At 48.4% G+C, this 25,423-nt stretch overlaps 1 long non-coding RNA gene across 1 annotated transcript in view; it reads right to left on the bottom strand.

Annotated features, from left to right (window-relative positions):
• The window catches only part of LOC142571219 (uncharacterized), a 37,308-nt gene extending 12,189 nt beyond the window's left edge, over positions 1-25,119 (bottom strand). The window contains exons 1-2 of the long non-coding RNA XR_012825799.1: positions 24,835-25,119; positions 24,634-24,701 (exon numbers count right to left, since the gene is read on the bottom strand). This is a non-coding gene — a long non-coding RNA (uncharacterized LOC142571219). The remainder of the gene's footprint in view (positions 1-24,633; positions 24,702-24,834) is intronic.
• Between the last annotated feature and the right edge of the window lie 304 nt (positions 25,120-25,423).

Genomic DNA, 25,423 nt, shown 5'->3' with positions numbered 1-25,423 from the left:
AAGAGTTCGGCTTTGTTGTTACATACAAGTCGGGAAAACGGCACGCAGACGCCGGCTGCCTTTCTTGGTCTCCTGTTGAGCCGGCAGCTCAAGACGATGACGACACGGTTTTTCTGGGACTCGTGGATACTGCCAATCTTTCACGCCAGCAACGGGATGACACTGAATTGCTGCCGCTTATTGATTACCTCGAAGGACGAACCAACAGCGTGCCGAGGCTCTTCGCAAGAGGGGTGGCGTCATACTGCTTGCGTCGCAACGTCCTCTACAGAAAGAACTTCTCGCCTAGCGGCAGCAACTATTCACTTGTTGTTCCATCACCGCTTCGACGTGAAATCTTACACGCCTGCCACAACGAGACGACTTCTGGGCACTTGGGCTACACTCGCACATTGGCACGGATTCGGCAGAATTACTACTGGCCGAGACTTACTGCGGTCGTTAAACGTTGCGTTCAGACATGTGTGGATTGCCAACGTCGTAAACCGCCATCCGTCAAACCAGCCGGCTTACTGCACCCTGTTGACGTACCGGCCACACCATTTTCACAAGTAGGCATGGACTTTCTGGGCCCCTTCCCAACTTCTGCTACTGGTAATAGGTGGATATTCGACGCCATGCATTATCTCACTAGATATGCCGAGAAAAGTGCTCTGCAACGGGCAATAGCAGATGAAGCGGCACGATTTTATCTGGAATCCATCGTTTAAGGCATGGCGCTCCCGCAGTAGTCGTCAAGCATAGAGGTACTGCGTTGATGGCCCCGTTTTTAGATATCGTTCTACGTTTAAGTAGTACCGCCCACCGGAACGCAACAGCGTATCACCCTCAAACAAACGGACTGACAGAACGACTGAATAGGACATTGGCTGACATGATAAGCATGTACGTAGATGTAGAGCATAGGAACATGGACGAGGTTTTACCTTATGTCACCTTCGTGTACAATACGGCTCGTCAAGAGACCACTCGCAAGACGCCCTTCAGTCTCGTATACGGCCGTGAGGTTACAACAACATTAGACGCAATGCTCCCTCATGAATTTGACGACGAGACGGGTGCTGAAGAGATAACACACCGAGCAGAGGCAGCTTGCGCGTCTGCGAATCCACGAACAACAGGACTGCGACGCCGTACGCTACAATCTTCGGCACAAAGCCGCAACATACAAGATCGGCGGCAAAGTGTGGGTCTGGACACCAATTCGACAGCGTGCGCTCTCTGAAAAGCTCCTACGCAAACACTTCGGGCCCTACATAGATCTCCAACGCATCAGTGACGTCAATTACGAAGTTGTTCCAGACAGCTCGCACTGTTCAAAGCGCCGGCGGCATTTACCCGAGGTCGTTCACGTGCTTCGTATGAAGCCGTACTATCAGGACTGACAAGACTGCGCAGTTCTTTACCGCTGCTTTCCAAGCCTCTATCATCGGGACGATGATCTTTTCTAAAGGGGAAGCAAACGACACAACTATATTTGGCAGAACCATAATACAGCGGGTATGCGCTAGTGGGGACGACGCTGAAGTAGCGCGGGTTTTTAGGTGAAGCGGGGAAAACGAAGAAGACGTTGTTGTTTTTCCCTTGGACGACTGATAAAGTCTGTTTCTTGGCGGTGCTTCTACGCATACTCGTCGATCCCACGTCGTTACAATATATATATATATATATATATATATATATATATATATATATATATATATATATATATATATATATATATATATATATATACGAAACGAAAAGGAGAGATAAATGGTAGGCATACGGACAGTAGACACATCTCGCATCTATTAGTGTACAATAACCTTAAATAGCCTTTTTATATCTCCCACGTGCATAACTGTGCGAGGCCAGTACTATAACAATTAACTGCAAATACTGTATATGTCGCACCCGCCGTGGTTGCTCAGTGGCTATGGTGTTGGGCTGCTGAGCACGAGGTCGCGGGATCAAATGCCGGCCACGGCGGCCGCATTTCGATGTGCGCGAAATGCGAAAACATCCTTGTACTTAGATTCAGTTGCATGTTAAAGAACCCCAGCTAGTCTCAATTTCCGGAGGCCCCCACCCCGGCGTGCCTCATAATCAGAAAGTGGTGTTGGCACGTACAGCCCCATAATGTAATTTCTTTGTATGTCGCATTTACGGCCACCTGACCGAGGGGCCCGTAAGTGCAAGGCAATATTCTGAACAGCTTCAACCATAGTATGCTAACAGACGACACAGAGACAGTTTGCACAATTCTTGCATCGTAGCTTTTACCTCATGGTGCAAAAGCAACTTGTTCTTTTGTCCATTTTAATGCGTAGGCTCATCATTTTCTCGATTTTCAGCTGCTTTGGTAGCACATGAGTTTGGATAGCAATATTGCTACGCTAATAATGGGGCACCTTAACGAATCTGCTAGGCCAAAATAAAAAATAGTCCACTGTGGCCTCCCTTGTAGACGCTGTGCACCGTTCGGATGCTTACAATGCGTTGCGATTGAGTAAAGGTGCCGCGGAGTGCTTCCGCCGATTATCCTAGCCCGTTTACTCCACAGCTATAAAACAAACAAAAAAATGGCCAACCCTTCGCATATTAGAAAATGGGGATAAGCGAAGTTAGTTCTTTGTGCACCTGATCTTCGTCGCCGTTATGTAACCCACAGGTAACGGTGTCAGATTGATTCGGCCTCCCGCTCCCTCAGCTCGGGATCTTCTTCTCGTTGCTGTCGTTTTGCCGGGGCGCGGGCGGCTTCGACGGCTGGAACGGTGCGCCGACGGTGAACCCGTTTACATGCCAGTTCTCGCCGCCGCGCGTCGAAGGCTGCCAGTTGCTCCGGGGAATGCACAACCCTTGGCCGTCCCATCCGTTTGAGGAGAATGAACTGAACGGAAACGAATCCGGCGCAACGCGCACCACACCCTTCGCGGCGGAAGCAAAACGGCGCTTATTGGTTGCGCGCATGGTGTGAGAGTGCGCCTACGGGTCCTTGCTAATGACTTACGCTCCGGCACCAGCGCAGCTGTCAACTCATCAAACACCTCTTTCCCGCAGCTGTTCTGTTCTGAAAGCAAATGGTTTTCTTTTTCTGAGTGGTCACGACGCCACCGAATCTTGTGAGCCAATATAAACCTCGCTTGAAAAATCGTGGCTGCCTTTTGAGAAACCACTGAAAATGCCATAATAAATCATTACTGGGTTTTCCTCGTCGCGGCTTAACGCTCTTAGGATGATAATGATTTCCAACCGAAGAGAGGCTGATCTTTGTCAAGAACACCGACAACGCCAGCGGGACAAGCTTCGTGGTGAAGTTCAGTCCACAGGGACAACATTTTAATTCTTCTATTTTTGTTTTGTTGACTTCATCACTACGTCCCCGCGGGAAGTTTGAAAAGTTAAGGTCAATACGCCGAGAGGTGACCCTCACGCGAACTAAACCCTGATGTCGAGATAAGCTGAATATGGTAGAAAAATCGCTGAATATTCACGAAACCCACGCCATTCCGTTCGTACATGCGAACGTCACCACGTGAACGCGACGCTCGGCGCGGCAGGAGAAGGAACGCTAACCACATGGCGCCTATGCTTTAAGCTTACTAGAAACTAGACAATGCCTCCTAGATACCAGGCCTGTGCTCTGCTTGATGACATAGTGCTACTCGAACCGAAATTCAGATTGGCAAGTCCGACCTCACGAAAGCGATAACGTCAAAATCTCCTCAGGTTGCCCGGACGCATCCTAAATTAGATTCGATGTCCGCAGAGCACCGACTTTGTGCTATCTAGGAGGCGTTGGGTTGGTAAACTGTTATTGTACCGCGATGGTTTATTAGGGCTTTAGTTGGTCGCTAAATGTATTGACCATCACGGATAGCTGGGTTATGCCGGTGACATGAACTAAGAGGCCCTAGCGCTTTCATTTATACTTACACACTACCGCATGGAAGAGAGGTATAGAAAAAGAAGAGAATGGATAGAAAAACCAACTCAGTCACAGAACCTCTAAATAACAGCCTTGGTACTCCTCGCTCGTGGCAATTCGCCTACGCAGGGATAGCACGGGAAAGGGAGAATCCGACGTAATAATACAAGAAAACACCACTATAGACACAATGAACGTCGCAGTCAAACTAAAAAAGAAATAGGGTGCGGATAGGTTTCCGCTATTTATGAAAAATAAACGCCGGCAACATTTGTCAAGCGGAATACTGGTGCCGAGTATCCACACTCAAAGCCGAATTAAAGCACCGCTGAGTATAGACAACACTGCGGTAGCGGTGGCGCGTCAACTCAACACTTGTGTTCCTCTCGCCGATGACGTGTGGGTATGGTGTTGCAGGTTGCGATCCTGACTGCGGCAGCCACATTTCGACATATTTCTAAGCAAAGTGCAAAGTTTAGTTTTGAAAGAACCTTCTATATTTCGGTAAAATGATACTAGGTGTTTTTAACCGACAATATAAATTTTGTTCAAATTTTGCATGCTTAAATAAACAAGGGTAGATTCTATAGTAGGAAAAAAATGTACACCAGAAAAGAAATAAAGCCGATACACTGCAACAGATGTAGGCACGCCTAATTAGCTGCGGCAGTGTTGGTCATCGCCATCTTCAAAAGACGTGGGACTCTCGATAGAGATTATCATCATTGCAATGAATGTCACAGCAGAAAACCTTTAAAAATGCTTCCTTGTTTTCTCACAAAATACGATTCTTACGCTAAATCTAAAAAAAAAATAAGATGCGGATAGTCACAAAACCATGTTGCCAGTGACAACTTGATTTAATGTTTACAATGCGCTATAGGAAGCACGTCATTTACGCGTGGAAGCCATCGCCGGGGGCGAGAACATGCGTGGAGTGATAACTCAACCGGAGTAAATGCAAAAGAACAATTTTTTCATTGACATGTAACCGAAAAAACATGCAAGGCTTCTACAGTGGCATTCAGTGTCGCAAAAACGACTTGTAGCTGTTGTAACCATCCTTCGTCTGTCATCTGTCGGATGAGCCAGTCTACCAGCTCCGAAGACAAGAGAATGCTGCTCGATCGGGCACGTCGTGATGTCGTGCGTTCCACAGGGAATATAGGTCATGGGGTTGAAGCGGCATTCAAGCAAGCAGTGCGTCTTCAGATGTGGGAGCTCTACCTTGATCTGGCAGCCGAAGACTCTGTTGACGCAGAATACCAGTTGGTTGTAGACGCGCTCCGGTCAAGTCAGAGCCTTGAGGTCAGGGTCGGCGAACAGGTCACCATCCTTGGGATACGCGTCGCTGTGTGAACATGCTTAGGGCAGTGTCTCTCTGGTGCCGGCACTGTGGATTGTCGGCGTGGTCGTACGCATCATATTATCACGTGGTAGTGACGGTGAAGAAGGCAGCAAGACTGTGATTAAGGAAGCTAACGGTTTATTGGGCGAACTTGTTCCCTCAAAAGCAGGCTACACTCAACGAACGATACCAGCGAATACACTCGGCAATCGCCGAAAATCTGATGAGCGGGTCAAGCGCGTCGCCTTTTATACATCAGTCGTCAAATGTTCCAGAGTAATCACTGGGACCCGCGTGCCTTCCACAAAGTTCTACATTATTCGCGTCGCGCACACATGCAATCGCATTACAGAGGTTTCGGTCACAGACAGCGGATGGAACCATCGATAACATTCCAGAAACTTCCGATACATGCAGGTGCGTCTTGCGCTGTGCGATAACATTTGTTAGGCGGTGAAACCTGTCGCCCGATAAAGACAAGTACACGTGTCGATATCAACACATGTTGTGGCCGTAGGGATAATGCATATGGGTGGCAGAATTAACCCAGCAGTTGAATGAAATATGCTGCGTACCTGAATAATCGCGCTGTCGTATAAATGTTCAACCGGAATAAGGTACCTTAGAAAGCCTGGCCAACTTTTCGATAGGAGGACTTATCTTCGTCGAGCAGGTAGTCTGGCTGTACGCGTAGCGAAACTACGAAGGTTTGCTTGCGCGATGCGCGTCGTCGTTGTTTGCAGCGGTTTTCTTTTCTGGCGAGTACACAAAACGGTTTGCCGATGTCCCCGCAATGGCCAGTCCTGCACTGATCCGAATGTCGTCACCCCCGAGGATGATGTTGCCGCGAGACGAGGAAAGGCTTGCAGACGAGGAAACGCTTCCTTCCGGACTGATTACCACCGGATTCGACAGCGACTTTCCCCTCCGAGGAGCTCGCACAGCGATCCGCCGAGGCGCCCGAGCCGCACATTCAGAAGTCGGATGCTTGTCTTTACTTGGGAGGTCGATATTGCCGTGGTAGCGCATTGACTTTGATCGCTCCATGACTAGACTCATACTTGAACGTCCAGGTGGCTACACTACGCTTCACTCGCTGGTCTCGGTGGGTCAGAATCTGCTGCTCAACAACTTCATGGTTTCGAAGAGACGCACTGCGAATGCAGGTATATAGCGACGATATATAAAACCTGCTGATGAAGATAACCTGGCTTCGAAACCTCTGGGTCGTGAAACAATCCCTCGAAAAGGTCGGAGTAGCTTTTGTAGCTCGCAAGGTTCTGCGCGGACCACCTTGAGAGCACTACTGAGAGGGAGGAGAAGTGGATGGTGGGGAGTCGAGACGTCGTTAATTGGCTCTCGCAACGAACGGTGGTTTGTTCAAAATTGGTCCCGTGGTTTAGCGTGTAAAGAGAAACTGGCTTGAACATTTTGAGTTTTTTTTAGAAATGAAAGCGTATTCACACATTCTGTTCACTTACATTCGATGTATTGCGCTAGTGATCATGCCTTTCTCAAAGTGAAAAAAAGACACTGCCTTTTTTTATTTTCTTGAAAGTCAATAGCTACTTAAATACGAATGCTAATACTTGCTCGGGTTGATTAATGTAGGGTACGAAATTATTCTGAACACCCAAAAGTCTATATAGCCCAAGAATATCGGGTGTATAAAAGACCGTCGGGGCGAGCTCGCATGATCTTTGCTTTCCGTACAGTGAAGACGCTAGCAACAAAAGAACGCTGACGAGCTTTGCGGAAACATTTTATAAAGAAATAATAAGGGCGACCGTGTGCGATTAAATTTTCTGTCTCGTCCTTTGTTTATGTGCTTAGCTTCCTTTGATCGTGTGTATGGCGCTAAATTGTTTACTTTTCTACCGCTTTCACTTCTTGGGAAATTTATTTTTTTAGTGAAGATACAAGAGAAAGAAAAGAGAATGTTCGCATTGTCATTATCACAGGTATATAGATTGACATACTGATAACGACTTTGTTTCCGTTTGAACACGTGGGTAGTAGTGCCTTGTCTGCAATTTCTGCATTTTACGATCACTCAGTGCCGCTAGTGCGGATACAATCAGAATAAACACTTCCTATCGCTTTATCATACGGTGCGTGCTCTAAGGGAGTTTTTTTCAACTCACTACTATTCCTATACATTGTTTTTCGTTGATATAGGAGATGTTCTAATCGATATGGTATATTTAGAAGTCCAGACCATGTGTTCACCGTAGAATAACGTATCCTCTGCTGCCTTGATGAGTCACAGGCTTAATAACTTATAAATATTTTTGTACTTCCGTATTCAACAACTAACGAAATTGCTATCACGTCTTCATTGCAAAATTATTCAGGAATTTATTAGCGCGGACCAAGCTCCGTCATTATTCCAAAACATTAAATACAGATGACGCCTTCATTCATGGCAGGAATGATGAGACGGGTGAACTTGCGGCTCGACCGGCTCCACCGGTGTCCATTCTTGCACTTTAAATTGTTCGTCTTTATCACGAAATAACATTTATCTGCAGTTTCAGTTCTTGGTATTTATAAAAAGATATCTTATAATTTAAGACTAATTGTGTGTATTTGGCAGTTTAAAATTGAGATCCCTATTGTATGGCTTGCACAGAACCACAGCCTAACTTAGAGTGACCCTGCTTCTCTTGGCGAGCTGCATCAAGAGTTCCGGATGACTGCATATAATCCACACGCTTGAAAACGTTATGAAGGTATACGTCTTTCGAAAACTCGCCATGGCAATGAAATTGATCGCAGTTCGGGCAGCTAAATTATACGGTCCTCCTAAAACTCCCCATTACTATTTGGAACATTTCCACTCGTACGTTACTGGAAAGGTCATCTTTTACCCAGGCATTTTGAATTTTCTATAAAAACATTTCGAATAAAAGAGCCCTGAAATATGTACAACATGGCTAGTTTGTTTCACCAAATATATTGCAGGTGAATTGTGTAAGCCTCAGGGCCGAGGCATGTTTCCAGAAAAAACCAGATGGTGGCCACAACGTCAGTGACAACGGCCGAGGAAGAATGCAATTTATCAATAAATGTCGCAAAACCATAGTCACGCTTCACTTTTCCCCGTGCTATCAAGGACTCTTTTCGTCCGACCAACAGGAGCGCATACCGCGGCCACCTCTTAGAAGAGCCTAAACATTCTCAGAAAATAAAATGCACTTGGAGGTGAACTTGGGATTTCTTTGGCGCATTGTTCGTCTCTCCAGTATCTAAGCCAGGTTTCATGGAACGCGAGGAGGGCATGCTTGCTGCTGCTCATTCGCACTAAATGCTGTTGACCCCTCGTGATCTTACCCGAGCGACCAAACCAAAGAACTGCTTCCTGGAATGACCATGCGATTGTTGTGCCTGTGTATGGGAATGGTAAAAGCTTGACAGTTTGGGCGAGTTTGTATGTCATGACTGTTTTAGGCTTGTAGCGCAGCTCGGAAAGAGCAAAAAAGGAAGGAGGTAGGGGTAATCAAAGGGAACAGAAAACAGAGTGAGCGCTCACTCTGTTTTGCGCTCCCTTTGATTACCCCTACCGCCTTCCTTTTTTGCTCTTTCTGAGCTGCGCTACAAGCCTAAAACGGGAATGGTAAGCTCGGCGCTCATGTAGTCGCATGTAAATTATTTTTTTCTTTGTCCTAACGCATCATGCATACTACCCAACGCCTGGCGGAGCCCACATACGTCTTCAAGAGTATATATACTTGTCGAAAACCTGTTTCCAGTCTGCTTTTCACTTTCGCACACTGATCATGTTCTGATAAGTACCGAGGAATAAGACAGGTACTTCAAGCCCCTTAGATATTAAATAGATATCCAAAAATATAGACAAAGCTTTATTTTTTGCTCAGCAATGCGTGCCGTTGCCTTGTGCCATATTCTCACTCGTGGTCTTTTCGCTTTCTTCAGGAGCAGTGTATACGCCTGCGTTATATTTCAAGTAATCTCTGCTTGCGTTAGCGCCTCGATGAAACAGCCCCAATGACAACTTCGCTTTTTCTCAATGTCACTACGTAAAGCAGAGTTATTTTGATGAAGAAGTCTTTCAGGAAGCCTAGTTAAAATTACTCATTCATTATGAATATCGGTAATTTCGAAAAATACATGAATTCGCGGCCACAAGCAGCATGTACTGAGTTGTGCGTTTTCCTGTCATAGGTTGACTCGTGCTTGCCGCCGTGTGCTGCCTGGTCGCCCATCATCAAAAACCTAAGCTCTGCATCACCTGAAGATTTCTTGGTTCCGGAGCGAACTTCACTGAGTATGCGTCGCCGGTATCGCAAGCAGCGTGACCTGCACCTATAAAAGGACCAGCACTGCACCAGCTCGTTAGGATTCACGGCCACAAGCAGCATGCACTGAGTTGTGCGTTTTCCTGTAATACGTAGGCCATAATTTTGAGTTGTTCGTTTTGCCCTAGGTGATTTGTTTGGCCGTTGCTCCCCTGTGTATGTGCCTTTTTTGATGTTCAAATAGGTCTGGATCTGTGCAAATACCGCCCACGCATTGATTTGTTTGCATGCCGCAGTCACAGTGGGATTGAACTTTTACATGACAGCTCGTGCTTTATTCGCGCGCTTAGTCCCAGACCCTCATTGACATTGCTGTGAATTTGTCTCGCTCTGCTCTTGCTTCGAGCTGCAGACGTGGAGAGTAATCCCGGGCCCAAGATTGAGGACGTACTGACCTTTCTGAAGGAGTTTCGTGAAGAAATTTCATCCGATTTAAAACAAGTTAACGACCAAATTGCAAGCTTAAATACCCGGGTCACTGCCATTGAAAAAAAAATTAGTAGCGTACCGGAAATCAAAAAGCACTTTGACGCTGTCAAGAATTTTGTTCAGGAAGTTAAGACAAACATATCTAAAGCAAATGAAGAACTCGTCGATGTCGTGAACGACATAAGCAACATAATGATGCGTAACAATCTTATAATAAAGGGTATACCCGAAGAGGGCCTTGAAGAATACGCCGAATTTGAAGCAATTGTGAAGAAATTTTGTTCCACTCACTTGAAGGTCAACGTTGAAGACATTGAGCGTGCTCACCGTATTGGTCAGCGCCGTCACGGTTTTCCCCGTCCTACTACATATTAAATTCCTGAACATTAAATCTAAAACAGAAGTCCTACAAAATGCCCATAAACTGAAAAATCTCGAGTCCCCTAAAGTGTGGATAGAAGAAGACTTTTCGCCTAAGGTACAGTTAGCTCGTAGGAAGTTGCGCGAGCTTGCTAAGAGCAATCGTGAAGGAAAGGAACTTTTTTCTATTCGTTTTATGTGTCTACGTATTAAATATTCTGTTTACCGGTTCGATTCAGTCACTCGTAATGTTGTACAGGTTGCTGCAAGGAACCAACCTTCCAGTAATTGACGAAAAACAACTGAGAGGCGTAAGCTTACGTCCGTACATGCAGTCTCGTTGCTCTTGGCAAATTTGCCTTTTTCTTTAGCCTTTTTCTTAATATTGATACACTTAAAACGCTCATACATTCTTGCACCACAGACGTAGTAATATGTACGGAAACGTGGCTTTCCAGCGACATCACTAACAGCGAACTTGCACTTGACCTATCTTTTGTAATCTTTCGAAAGGACCGGGAAGGCTTCCGAGGAGGCGGAGTTATAGTGGTCATTAAAGATGACTATCAACCGTCTCTAGTGATAACCGGCTCTCCTCTTGAAATAGTGTGGGTCTCTGCACGTATCGGACATGCGTAATGTGTTATTGGTGCATGCTATCATCCACCTGATAGCCGTTTCGAATTTGTTCAGTTTTTCAATGATGCTTTACAACATGTCTTATCCCAGTTCCGAAAATGCTTACTAATCTTAGGGGGTGACTTTAATTACCCAGGTATCGAGTGGTCAACCTCTTCCTTAAAGAAAAATTGCAAAAGATCTGAATGTGTTCATTTTCTACAAACCATGTATTTTAATCACTTAACTCAAGTCGTGCGCGAACCAACTCGGGGTGAACACATACTAGATATCATTTTAACAAATCATCCAGACCTTGCTGCGACACATGTTCTAGAACCATTAAGTGATCACAGGGTGGTGCAATGTTCCTTTTCATTGAAACATGCCAAGAAATATAGAGCGAAAAAATACATTCTCAACTACGCACCCGCCGCCACTGGCAGAATGATTGATATGTTAGCCTCATTTACAGCAGACTTTGCAAACAATTTTCAAAACAGAACGGTAGATGATAAGTGGAGCTTGCTCCGCGATAAACTCAAAGAAGTTGAAACTACATGCATACCAAGAATGACCATCAGCTTAAGGCAGAACGATCCGTGGTTTAATCGCGAAGTGAAGAAGTGTATAAACAAGAAAAAAAGAGCGTTCAGAAAAGCTGCCCGAACAAATGCTCTAGAAGACTGGCAAAATTACAAAACCATAGCGCGCCATACAGAAACTACAATTGTCGAAGCTAAACACAAGTTTTAATTGCACCCTTCCCAATATGAGAAAAACTGATCCGAAAAAGTTTTGGCAAGTAGTTAACCCAAAAGCAAATCACACTGCTCCCTTACTACTTTCCGAAAACGGAGCAGTGCTTAACGCAAAAGATAGCACTGAGCTATTTAGCAAATGCTTCTCTGCAGTTTTTACTAACGAACTGCCACTTGATAACAGTCACATACTTGAACAACCATCTATCCGATTCCCCTTTTCATCCATTATAATAACGGAACATGGTGTGTCTCGTTCCATTGACAGGCTTCCTCATAAAACCAGCCCAGGTCCTGACGGTATAAGTTCTAAACTTCTAAAATTAACCTCGCACTACTATTCAGTTTTGTTATCTCTAATATTTCAGCAATCACTCGATACAGGGTGCCTACGGGAAGATTGGAAATCAGCATTAGTGATACCGGTATTTAAATCTAGTGATACAGCAGACCCTAATAATTACAGACCTATATCACTGACATCTATCTGCTGCAAATTACTAGAACACATCCTATACTCTCACATTATAGCCTATCTTAACGATAATAACCTGCTCCTCAATAACCAACATGGCTTTCGCCAAAATCACTCATGTCAGACGCAACTTTATGAACGTGTAACAGATATTCATATTTCTTTGCACAGATTGGTTAGTACAGACCCCATTTTTATTGACTGTTGTAAAGTTTTCGACCCATTACCTCATAATCGACTAAAACTGAAAGTTAGAAACCTACAGCTTGACTACAACACGACGCAATGGATTGAGGAGTTCCTAACGAACCGATTTCAAGTAATCAGCCTCAACAACTGCTTTTCTAACCGCACTCACGTCACTTCGGGAGTTCTTCAAGGATCCGTCCTTGGGCCACTACTATATTTAATATACATAAATGACATCGCAACTAATATAACCTCACAAATACGTCTCTTCGCAGATGTCTTGTATAATGAAATAAGCTGCCCTGCCGACATCTTTGTGCTGCAATCTGATTTTAAGAAAAACTAAGTGAGTGGTGTGACATATAGCAGATGGAAATTAACATAGCCAAAACTAAACATGTAAAATTTGCTTCGATAACTCGACCTACCTCTGACCAATATACAGTACGCGGTATTACTGTTAACTCAGTATCTTCAATCAAGTACTTGGCTGTCCTATTTACCTCCAATTTGAGCTGGAATGCTCACATTCAACACATCACCAGAAAAGCATGCAAAAAACTTGGTTACCTGAAACGTCACTTACACCTTGCTAACACGGATACTAGACTTCGCGCATACAGTTCTCTTATCAGGCCTTCTTTAGAATATGCGTCAATAATTTGGCATCCCCATCACTCTAATCTCACGAACCTACTTGAATCAGTTCAAAATAAAGCTGCGCGGTTCATCTTAACTTCATACCCTCGATATCAAAGTGTGTCCACCTTAAAGAAATTACTTAATCTTCCTTCACTTGACACGCGCAGGAAATTATCACTGTTGGCCTTCTTCCAAAGCCTTTACCACAGCAACATTGCATTCGCTCGAGCCCATATTCTTCCCGCTCCCCACATCTCTACCCGCACAGACCATGTTCGTAAAGAAAAACCTATGTTTGCCAGGACTAACGCTTATCGAAATTCGCCTCTAGTTTTATCTATTGCCGAATGGAACTGGGGGGGGGGGCTACCTGTAAACATTGTCTCGCTTACGGAATCATTATCATTTTATGCAGCACTGATAACCTTTTTCGAGTGTGTCAACCTGCCCGAACCTACATTTCCTTGAATATTTACTTAAGCAGTGTTTTCAAGTGCTTCGCATTATATAAAATTCATTCCGTTTCATCTGATATGTATCTGTGTAGGCTGTTTACCTAAATCATTATTCGACTGTATCCTTAAACTCGTGTTCTGATGGGTACTGATTGTTTGCATCGCATTTTAGATTCTTATGCGTGTTTCACGCTACAACACATTGTATAAACTTCGTCACCCTGCTCTTTCTTTCTTTCTTTCTTTCTTTCTTTCTTTCTTTCTTTCTTTTCTTTTTTGTTTGCTTATGCTAGATGTTTTTTATGGTTCCTAATGCCTTCATATATTTACATTGTACAGATTTCACTCATGCTTGAACTTTTCCGTCCCCCCTTATGTCACGCCCTAACGGGCCCTTAGGGTACTGAAATAAATAAATAAATGAATAAATAAATAAATAAATAAATAGTAGCATGAGAACGTGGTAAGATCAAGGTGCTACAAATTTTTAAAATGCAACTCTTTGTTTTCTATGTTTCTGTAAATCTTATCGCAGAAGGCCTAATTCAAGGAGCCTTGAAGTGACCACGCTATTTTCCTCGTTTCATGTAAGTATATAGGGTTTAGGATGGGGCGTGCTTCTCAATATATATATATATATGTATATATATATATATATATATATATATATATATATATATATATATATATATATATATATATATATATAATTTTGCGGTGAAGTGTACATGGTCCCTTGATATTCTGCAAAACGAAATATACAAGAAAACATCGGGAACCAGTGGTGTCGATAGCTTTTTCAGCTATTGAACGCGGTTTCACGGAACAGGCCATGACCTGTTCACCAATGTGATGTGGAGGCAGCAGTTTTGTCGAACGTGCTTTAACTAAAGCTAATGGCCAGGCTAAAATAAGATTTGCAAACTGAATGTAAAGACAACATTTTACTTTAAACTATGAAGCCGCGGTACTGCACTCTGATTTACAAACATGTAGCAATGTATGAGAGTCGACATTCGTCTTCAGGAAGGACCAACGGATCATCCAAAATCACGACGTGTGCGTCGGGTTATGTTTGGCCTCTTCCTCGGTGATCTGGTATTAGGTCCTCATGACAGGTGCCTGTATGTTCACCTCCGTCAGACAAATGCTGTTAAGATATGCCAGTATGGTGGAGTTCTTTTTTAAATTCCTATTTCGTGCAGAGCGGCGTGACGCCCGGCAGAATGTAGAAAACATTTTTTTGCTTTAGGATGCATAACTAACGTGGAGATGACAGCGAGGTTTTTCGCGAATCACAAGCTGAAATATTTAGATTGATAACATCTGTTCATGCTGAAGCATGTTTGCTGCAATATGTATCCCGTACTCGAAAGCCCTCGTCCCTTCAAGCCGCCTGAGGTGATGGTCGAAATTTATGGGGAAGACGACGACGTGATCCAAAAAGTCAGGTCTGCCACTCAAATCCAGTTAACACCGTGTTCATGACGCACTGGAACGTTGCAGGCGCAGAGCACAGTGCGAATGGCATGACCTTGAACTTGTAGAGGCCGTCTAGAGTGATGAAGGCGGTGTTTTCAAGATCATTCTCGTCGACTTCTATTTGCCAGTAGCCAGACTTGAGATCAATTGACGAGAAGTATTTAGCGTTGTAGTGCCGATCCAATCCGTCGTCTATCCGTGGTAGGCGGTATATGTATTTATTTGTGATCTTGTTCAGTTGACGATAATCGAAGCAGAAATTTAAAGTTCCGTCGTTTTTCTTCACCCACGCAACAGCGGATGCCCATCGGCTTTTCGACAGCTGGATCATGTGGTCGCGCAGCATTTCGTCGACTTGTTCTCTTGTAGCTTCACGTTCTCGCGTCAAAACTCGGTAAGGGCACTGGCGGAGTGGTCGAGCGCACTCTTCGGTCGTTATGCGACGCTTTTTGACTGGCGTTTGTCGAATCTTCGATGACGTCGAAGCGCAGTCTTTTTATCGTCGGAGCAGACTTCTGAGCTGTTGCTGCTCAATCGTGGGGAGACATAGAGTTATGTCGAAGTCTGGTTCGAGAACTATTGTCCTCGGGGTAGAGGCGGCAGAATACAACAGGACAAACGCATTGCTCGTTTCCACAATTTGCTCGATTTACGCGGTCGTCGTGCCCTTGTTGATGTGCTTGAACTCATGACTGATGTTTGTCAGCATCACTTTCGCATTCCCTCCATGCAGTCGAGCGATCCCTCTTGCGGTCGCTCGACTGCATGGTCATCGAAGGCGACTGCTGGTCGCCTTGGATAACGCCTTCCATGTCAGCGGGTGTTGCGGTGCCGACCGAAATAACAATGCAGGAACGAGGCGGAATGCTCATTTGATCTTCGAGCATACTCAAGGTGCGGTGAATAGGAAAGTTTTCTGGCGGTATAGCTTGATCTTCCGACAGCGTTATCAACTTCGACTTCAAGTCAATGATGGCGCCCTGTTGATTCAGGAAGTCCATGCCTAGAATGACGTCTCGCGAGCACTGTTGGAGAACAACGAGCGTTGCAGGGTAGGTCCGGTGATGAGCTGTAATTCGTGCCCTGTAGATACCGGTTCTATTGGATGATCTGGAATTTTTCAAGGTTTTTATCATTCCTATTAGACCTGCTAGCCATCATGTTCTATTTATTTACGGGTGAACGGACTAGCTCTGGCCGGGAGCCAGCGCAACCCCAGAAAGGGGCCGCACCGACCCACCAGCTGCAGAGCCTGAACCATGTTCCTCTGCTGCCTGGCGGGAGGCTGTCTTACGTTTGAGGTGAGGGGATTCGCAGCTAGTGGCGTTCGTAATTTGGGTGCTGACCCAGGGCCGCACGGCTTTAAGGACCGAGTCAGGGACCTGGGCCATAAGGTCGGGAAGTGCTTGCGTTACAGCTGCTTTGAACATGTTCTGGAAGGACTGGCGGACTGCTGACATGATTTGATTAGGGAGGGCCGCCACTTGCTCCTCCAGTTGCTCGGTTTGGCGCTGCAGTGCCTCTAGGCCGGCGACGCGACCAGCAGGTCCAACTACCGTGTCCCCGCACTGCCGCGAGACGCTAGTGAGGCAAGCTGTTACGGATGGTCCGTCATTCTCGTCATCTGGCTCAGCTACTTGCATTGGTTCGGATGACCCGGCCTGTGTGGCCTCTAATTCTTGAATTTTGCTCGCTAGAATTTGGTTTTGGCGCCTGAGCTCCTCTACCTGCTGCTGTAGGGCGGTTTTGGTAGGGGAGAGACGGGTAGGGGGCCCGGAGACTGCCCTACTCCAACTGCTCACCTGTGGTTGGACGGGTGGAAAGGGCGGGAAGTCCCTGGCGTTGAGGACCGGGGGCACCGCATGGGTTGCGGACCTCACAGGTTTCGATGTGCCGGGTTTGGCCTTGGTTTCCTGATCGGCTGGCGCTTTCTTGGCCTTGGGCGGAGGAGCCTGCTTGGGCCCCGTCTTTGTCTTAGGTTTGGATCCGGATGGGGAGCTCGGTTTGATGGCTTTCCGGAACCGCCCGGCACAGCCAGGAGCTCCGGTAGGGTGGCCGCCTCCGCAGATAAGGCAGCTCGGAACACAGTCATGTTCTGCCGGGCCGTGAGGAGTGGCATCGGGAACCTGGACTCCGCAGCGTTTGCAGCGTCCCGGCTGCGGTCGCGGGCACGCATCGGCCCGATGGCCCACTGTGCCACAGCGGTTGCATGCTGGCACTGTTTTCTTGTACAGGCGAACAGGGAGCCGTTCGTAGCTGTAAAACACCGTCCGTGGCACGTTAGTCCCCGCGAAGGTGATCACCGCAACCGGGGTTCCCCCTAGCTTGCGCACAGACACCACATTTTGTTCCGCACTCAGTTTCCGTTTAACGCTTTCAGACGTTTCGTCTGGCTAAACAGTCACGACGCCTCGATAGTACGCTCCGGAGAGTTTAGGGTGTCCCCGGAACGGTAGCTCGCGTTCCCCTACCGGCAGCACAATATCCCGGAGTAGCTTCTCCGCGGCGTCGACAGGTTTCAGTGCGAATACAAGGACGTTTTGGTCCCAAACGGGCCACACCTCAAGTCCAGCATTTGCGTCGTCCCCGAGGATGCTGCGGACTGCAGCGCCGGCTCGTCCAGCACCAAGAGTTGCCTTGAGGTCGACCGTGTTTCTTGGTTTCAGCACCACGACGATTTCATCTTTTTCAATGCGCGGCGTGTACTGCGGCCGCCACTGGAGTTGCTTGGAGCTCGTCGAGACTGCGTTCAGCGCACTCCCGCCCTGCGTATGCGCAGAGCTAGCCGGCGCCTGTTGCTGGGTGGCACCAGCACCAGCGTCCCTCGATGCCGCCGCCGCGTTCTTCTTTCCCCGCCAGACGCGGACCATATCTTGGAGGTAATCGTCCTCAGTTGGTAGAGGATCCTCGCCTTGAGTCGTATCCTCGGATTGATGGGTATCAATTGTTGCGATCTGCAAGGACTGGAGGTCGTATCCGGCGACTTGATTTGGAGCCGCCAGAGCCGAGGGATCCCCGAAGGGGGCCATCGCAGGCCCCGGCGCCGTTAGGCTTAGCACCACCGCGGCGTGACGAAAGCTTCAAATGACCGAAAAGTGGTCAAAAATTGGCCCTACCTTAACAAACGTGGTGTAGACGGGTGCCGCTGAGGTTCCAGGAGACGATGATACCAGGCTTGCAGGGGGAAAAGTTGGTGTATCGCAATTGATTGCGATCTGTCACGGAGCCGACGCGGTATCTGACCGCTCCCGTCACCGACCCGCGTCCCTCCCTCAGATGGGAGGAAGATCTCGGCAAGCTCCCGTGCTTTCAACACGAGCACGTCATCGAGCACTACAGTGAGAAAGCGGCGATCGGATGATGCCTCGACCGAAGCTGCAATTTCGCCGTCGGATGCAACCTCCGTCCGGCATCAATTAAAGCGAACTGCACGAAGAAGGGATAAACAAAGAGAAAGGCCCGGTATACTGCGACATAACCTATGCACTGGGATAGCGATCCTCGCGGCGACCTAGCGCTGCCGAAGTAGGCGCCTCGCAAGCGCGTATTAGGCCATACGATCAGCTCAGCTTGTCGCCGCCGCTGTACCTGGGTATTTCGATGAAGACGTGGAATCGGCGACGGGTAAAGTCAAAACAAAATACACTATACTGATGGGCGACTTCAATGCCAATGTAGGCAAGAAGCAGGCTGGAGACAAGCCAGTGGGGGAATATGGCAAAGGCTCTAGGAATAGCAAGGGAGAGTTAATAGTAGAGTTTGCAGAAAAGAATAAGACGCGGACAATGACTACCTTCTTCCGAAAGCGGGATAGCCGAAAGTGGAAGTGGAGGAACCAAAATGGTGAGACTAGAAATGAAATAGACCTTATCCTCTCCGCTAACCCTGGCGTCATACAAGATTTGGACGTGCTCGGCAAAGTGCCCTGCAGTGACCATAGGATGGAGAGAACTCTAATTAGCCTAGACTTGAGGAGGGAACAGAAGGAACTGGTACATAAGAAGCCGATCAATGGGTTAGCGGCAAGAGTAAAAGTAGAGCAATTCCGGGTCAAGCTGCAGAACAGGTATTCTGCTTTAACTCAGGAAGATGACCTCAGTCTTGAAGATATTGTTACGTGTAGCTGGAGCCATATGATATATAGAATTTATTTACAGGGAAGCTATCGGAAGGCCAAAATGGCAACGCTATATCAAGCGGGGCCCACGTCGTCTTCTTCCTCCTCAGTGTAGCCTCGCTGTGGCGAATGTTCCGTAGCATCACTCCCGGCAGTAGAAGCACCGTCCCGGTGCTTAATCTACACATCCGCGGTGAAAGGTGTTTGGTATGGCTGTAGTCTCGCCACGTGAACGATGTCACTTGCAGCCGACGATGACGCTGACAGGTCGGCGGCGATGACTTCATACGTGACATCGGTCACTTGTCTCACACCACACGGTATGGGCCAGTGTAGCGCGACAGCAGCTTTTCGGAAAGGCCCGCACGTCGAATGGGTGACCAGAGACGCACCAGAGGACCCGGAATAAAGTACACGTCGCGATGGTGGCAATCATAGAGGCGTCTTTGATGCTCCTGTGAGGCCTCGAGACGGGTGCGCGCGAGCTGGCGCGCGCGGTCGGCGTGTGCGATCGCGTCGCGCGCGTATTCAGTGGTTGAACGTGTGGCCGGAGCAACAAAGTGTCGAAGGGCAACGCGGTTTCTCGGCCATATAGGAGATAAAATGGTGAATAGCCGGCGGTGTCGTGACGCGATGAATTATACGCGAAGGTCACATATGGTAAGTGAAGATCCCAGTCGTGGTGGTCGGTCACAACGTACTTTGAAAGCATGTCGGTGATGGTCCGGTTGAGGTGCGCCGTGAGGCCGTTGGTCTGTGGGTGGTAGGAAGTGCTGAACTTGTGCTTTGTCGAGCAGGAGCGCAGGATGTCTTCGGCGACTGTCGACAGAAAGCTGCTGCCACGGTCAGTGAGCAATCGGTGCGGAGCACCGTGCACTAAAATGATGTCATAGAACAGAAAGCTAGCAACGTCAGTAGCACAACTTCTCGGAAGGGCTCTGGTGATTGCGTACCGCGTAGCATAAGCAATAGCGACGGCGACCCATTTATTTCAGGAGCCCGAGAGAGGAAATGGTCCACGAAGGTCTAGACCAAGAGGGAAAAAGCGTTCCGGTGGGATGCCGATCGGCTGGAGACAACCAGCTGGAGGTATGGAGGGCTTCTTCCGGCGCTGACAGGGCTCACAAGCGGCAACGTAGCGCCGCACGGAGCGAGCGAGACCCGGCCAAAAGAATCGACGGCGTACACGGTCGTATGTGCGCGAGACGCCCCAGTGTCCAGCCAAGGGAGCGTGGTGAAGTTGTTGGAGGACAGTCGAACGCAGGTGTGATGGAATTACGAGCAGAAAGTCAAGGCCGTGTGGATCGAGATTGCGGAGGTATAATGTCCCCTCCTTAAGGAGAAACATCCGGAGAGAGGCGTCGCCAGGCGTTGACTCCAGATGGTCGATGGGGGCTCGTAATGAAGGATCGCGGCGTTGCTCGTTGCCGGTTTCAAGCAACTGGGACACAGAGAAAACGCAAGCGATGGCGTCCGCATCAGTCGGTTCGTCGACGGAGTAGCGGGATCAACAATCAGCATCCTCTTGCAAGCGTCCTATATTGTATACCCCGGAGAAGGTATATAAGGACTCGCTTGCAGGCGTAACGCCCAGCAATCGAGTCGTCCCGTGGGGTCATTGAGCGAGGATAGCAAGCAGAGTGTGTGGTGATCAGTGATGACACAGAAGGGGCGTCCTTACAAGTATGGACGAAACTTCGCAATAGCCCACACAAGAGCGAGGCGATCAATCGCGATTGTAACGCGATCAATCCAAGCTAGCGTTGTGCTAAAACTGCTCCTATGCTGTGACCACTGGCATCAGTTCGAACTTCCGTTGAGGCAGACAGGTCAAACTGGGCCGGAATTGGAGGCGTGGTAAGGAGAGTAGTGAGCTGCGAAAAAGATGCGTCATGGACAGGTCCCCAAGAAAATGGGGCCTCTTTCTTCAAGAGGTCGATGAGAGGACGTGCGATTGTCACAAAATCCTTCACGAAACGTCTCAAATAAGAGCACAGCCCTACTAAACTACAAACGTCCTTGGTAGACTTCGAAACAGGAAAGTTCATAACGGCGCGAATTTTGTCCGGATCAGGTCGCATGCCTCTGGCGTGCACGAGGTGTCCAGGGACGGTGATTTGGCGGCGAGCGAAGTGACATTTTGACGAATTCAACTGGAGACTGGCGCTGCGGAACAAGCGAAGAATCGCTGAAAGACAGTCTAGATGCGCGTCAAATGTGGGCGAATAAACGATGACGTCATCCAGATAGCACAAACAGGTGGACCACTTGAACCCCTGAAGCTAAGAGTCCATCATTCGTTCGAAGGTGGTGGGCGCGTTACAGAGACCGAAAGGCATCACCTTGAACCCGTAAAGGCCGTCAGGGGTAATAAATGCAGTCTTCTCTCGGTCCATATCGTCGACGGATATCTTTCAGTAGCCGGACCGTAAGTCGATAGAAGAAACGTAGGTGGCACCGTACAAGCAGTCTAGAGCGTCATCAATACGGGGGAAAGGGTAGACGTCGTTTTTTGTGATTTTGTTCAGGTGGCGATAATCTGCACAAAAACGCCACGTTCCATCCTTCTTTTTGACAAGTATGACGTGAGAAGCCCAGGAACTAGAGGAAGGCTCGATAATGTCCTTTGCAAGCATCTTTTTCACTTCCTGTTGGATATCAGCTTGTTCGGACGCAGAAACATGATATGGACGTCGGTGAATAGGGTTCGCATCGCCAGTGTTTATGTGATGGGTCACGACGGACATTTGACCTAAGGGTCGATTGTCAAAGTCAAAAATGTCGCGATAGCCGTCAAAAACGCGGCAAAGGGCTCCAGCTTGAACAGGTGTAAGGTCAGAGGAAACCATCTTCTCAATGTCGACGTCAGTACCGTGCGATGACGTCACGGTATGCGCTGAGCTGTGACGATCTTCCACTGTGAATGGCTCGATCTCATCATCCTGTAAAACGCTGATTATAGCCAACGAAGTCCCCTGAGGCAGAACTTGCGCGGTTAGCGCGAAATTCACAAGGGGAAGTCAGGTGCGGTTGCCAGTAATTGTCAACATAGTGTGCGGCACGGTAACACCATGTTTAAGTATAACTGCCGGAATTGGTGCGACCACGTAATTGCCGTCAGGTACAGCTGGTGAGGACAACAACTCGACGTGCGTCACAGATTGAGGCGGTAGGGGAATAAAATCCATGCAGCTCAAACGGCTTAGAGGCGGGTCTACAGGGTCGGCAAGAAGAGGCAAGTCAAGGCGAAGTGAGCCGGCCGAACAGTCAATGAGGGCCGAATGACTGGCAAGGAAATCCAGACCGAGAATGAGCTCGTGAGGGCAATGCTCAACGACAGTGAAGAGAACGACGTATATCTCTCAGCAATGGTGAGTCGGGCAGAGCACATGCCAACAATAGCGACAGTCCGTCCGTCGGCGAATTGTACAAATCGGTTCGGGGCGGGTGTCAGAACTTTCTTGAGCCGACGGCGAAGAGCAGCACTCATTATGGACACATGCGCCCCAGTGTCAATCAAAGCGCACACAGGGACATTGTCGACGAGAACGTCCAAAAGATTCTTGTTCATGGGTAAGGTGAAGCGAGGATTTTGAGCCAATGTCGTCTTTGCAGCTTCACCTCCAGAAGCTGCAATGTCTAGTTTTTCGGTCGGGGGTGCGGCGAGTAGGTCGGAGAATGAGCACGGCGTGACGGGGGCGAACGATATTGACGACGGGAGGGAGAAGGCGAGCGGGAGTAGCGGGGTCGTGTCAAAGGTGTCGCAGGGTCAGACGAAGGAGCGGGCATAGAAGGGGCGAAGGAAAAGGACGCGCTAGAGGGGCGAGAGTGGTGATCAGGAGAATAGCGTCTCGGAGAAGTCCAGCTGCTTCGGCAGTACGAGCGACATGTCCAATGCGTCGGCAGTTAAAACAGATCGGCTTGTCGTCCACGGTTCGCCATTCGGAATGGTTGCGCTGTCCGTAAGAGGAGTAAGAAGAATGCGATGGGGACGTGCGTGGAGAAAGAGGTTCCGAGCGTATGAAACGAATGGATTGCAGGCCGACGTGGGACAGCTCTTGACGAACGACGGCCTGGATCAAGGAGATTGTCACTGGAGAATGATCAGGTGGCGTGAATGAAGGGGCCGCCGGTTGTGCCGCTTCGACCTCACGACGAATGATGCGGGTGAAGTTGTCACATCGTAACCGCTGGTGGAAGAGGTCGTCACAGGTTGACGTAGCAGCTGTGTTGGAAGTCGCATGATGTGCCGGGATACCCGGCGGCTTTTAGCATGTTCGAGACAGTGGCACTCCTTGAGGATCGCATCGATGCTGGTGACGTTCGTAAACACCAGTAAATTGAAGGCGTCGTCAACAATGCCTTTGAGGCCGTGATTAACCTTATCGTCCTCACACATGGTCGGGTCAGCCTTGGCACAAAGGGCCAAGACGTCGAGAATGTAGGACACGTAGGACTCGGTCGACGTCTGTACACGCGTGGCAAGGGCTTTCTTGGCATTTACTTGGCGACCGAACCAAGGAGCTTCTCTTTGAAGAGATCCCAGCTCGAGATCTCCTCTTCGTGAGTCTGGAACCATGCAAGTGGAGCTCCATCGAGGTAGAAAAGAACGTTCGCAAGCATAACAGTCGGATCCCACCTGTGACTGGTGCTGACACGTTCGTATAAGCGGAGCCAGTCGTCAACATCAGGACTGCCGACTCCTTTGAAAACACCAGGATCCCCCGCAGGGGCGTCTGCGTAAGCAGGCGTTTGGTGTGTTGCGACACCACGGACCCGAGCACGCGAGGGTTGGACCCTCCCGCGTGTAGCCGTGCGCGGCTTAGCCGTGTCCGGGGAAAGGGGGATCCTGGAGGTTGAGCCGATGCCGGGTGTTCGGACCTTTAAGGCCCCTCGGCGGAGGCAACACACCTCTTTGGCCTCTGCTTCACGTAGACGGCACCCCCGGACTGACCCACCCGGGGGAAATCTCGGTAGTCGCCTCTTCCTATCTCTCTTCCCTCAAACCTTCGTCTTTATCTCTCACTTTTTTATCTTTCCTTTCTTCTTCTCTCTTCCATTTACTTCCTTTCTCCACGGCGGCAAGGGTTAACCTTGTGTGGATATCCTACCTTGGGTACACCATATTTGGTTATAGTGACGGCGTACGGCTGGCGTCGTGCAGGCTTGGACACAAGCCCTGCCGCGTCCCCTCGTTGGGCTCCGTGGTGGGCGGTCGGCGCTGTTGCCGAACACACACACTTTCCTATGGCAGCTCAAATCTCTGTTGTCCATGATCGGCGTCTCAAAAGATGCCGCACCGAAGTACCATTTCAATTCTCCTTTCGAAGCAACGCTCCATCTTTCCCCAAATACTATGTAGTGCACAGTGAAAGTAACACGCCTATTAGAAAGCTTTCTCCATTCCTGGTCGCCAAATGCCTGAAAGATAAAATCGGACAGACATACAAAGCCTCCAAAATGTCTAGCGGGGACCTCCTCCTAGAATTGAATAGTAAAGATCAAGCAGATAAGCTGTCAGAACTTACCAGTATTGGCGAGGCGACAGTGACTGTTTCAGCCCACAGAACACTCAACACAAGCAGGGGAGTAATATCTGAAGAAGATTTTATTGGATTAAGCGACGAGGAACTGCTGGACGGTTTCCAGGAACAAAATGTTACCAAAGTACAGAGAATAGTAGTCCGCAGAAACGATCAAGAAATCCCCACCAAACATGTTATACTCACCTTTGGAACAAGCGTAATGCCTACTTCACTCGATGCAGGTTATGTCAAAGTCAATGTGAGACCGTATATCCCGAATCCTAGACGATGTTTCAAGTGCCAAAGATTTGGACATGCTTCACATGCATGCCGAGGACAAACAACTTGTGCTAAATGCAGCTCCAATGACCACCAATCAGAAAATTGCACTTCTTCGCCACATTGTGTTAACTGCAAGGGAGATCACCCAGCTTATTCGCGGTCCTGCCCTTGCTGGAAAAAAGAAAAAGAAGTCATTGCACTAACTGTTAAAGAAAAAATCTCGTTCTTCGAAGCCAGGAAAAGACTGTCGTACCTTCCCCGAAGAAGTTATGCCGAAGTGACGCAGGCGGGGGCAGCGTCACAGAGGCCTCCGGAGTCCTCCGAGCCCACGCGCCGTGGTGCCGCAGGGACTCCTCCCGCCCCCGTGGTGGAAGCAGTCAGTACTGCTCCACCCTCTTCGACGGCCCTGCAGACACCAGCCCCGCAGGGCCCTAAAATCAAACGAACCCCAAGGCCCGAGGCACGTGTCTCGGCGCCTAACTCTCGGTCCTCCAGCGCCTCAGAGAGAGCG

The sequence above is a fragment of the Dermacentor variabilis genome, chromosome 2 (genome assembly GCF_050947875.1).
Source record: "Dermacentor variabilis isolate Ectoservices chromosome 2, ASM5094787v1, whole genome shotgun sequence".
NCBI classification, from domain to species: Eukaryota; Metazoa; Arthropoda; class Arachnida; order Ixodida; family Ixodidae; genus Dermacentor; species Dermacentor variabilis.
The sequence above is the reverse complement of the archived record's forward strand: the minus strand, read 5'-3'. Positions and strand labels throughout refer to the sequence as shown.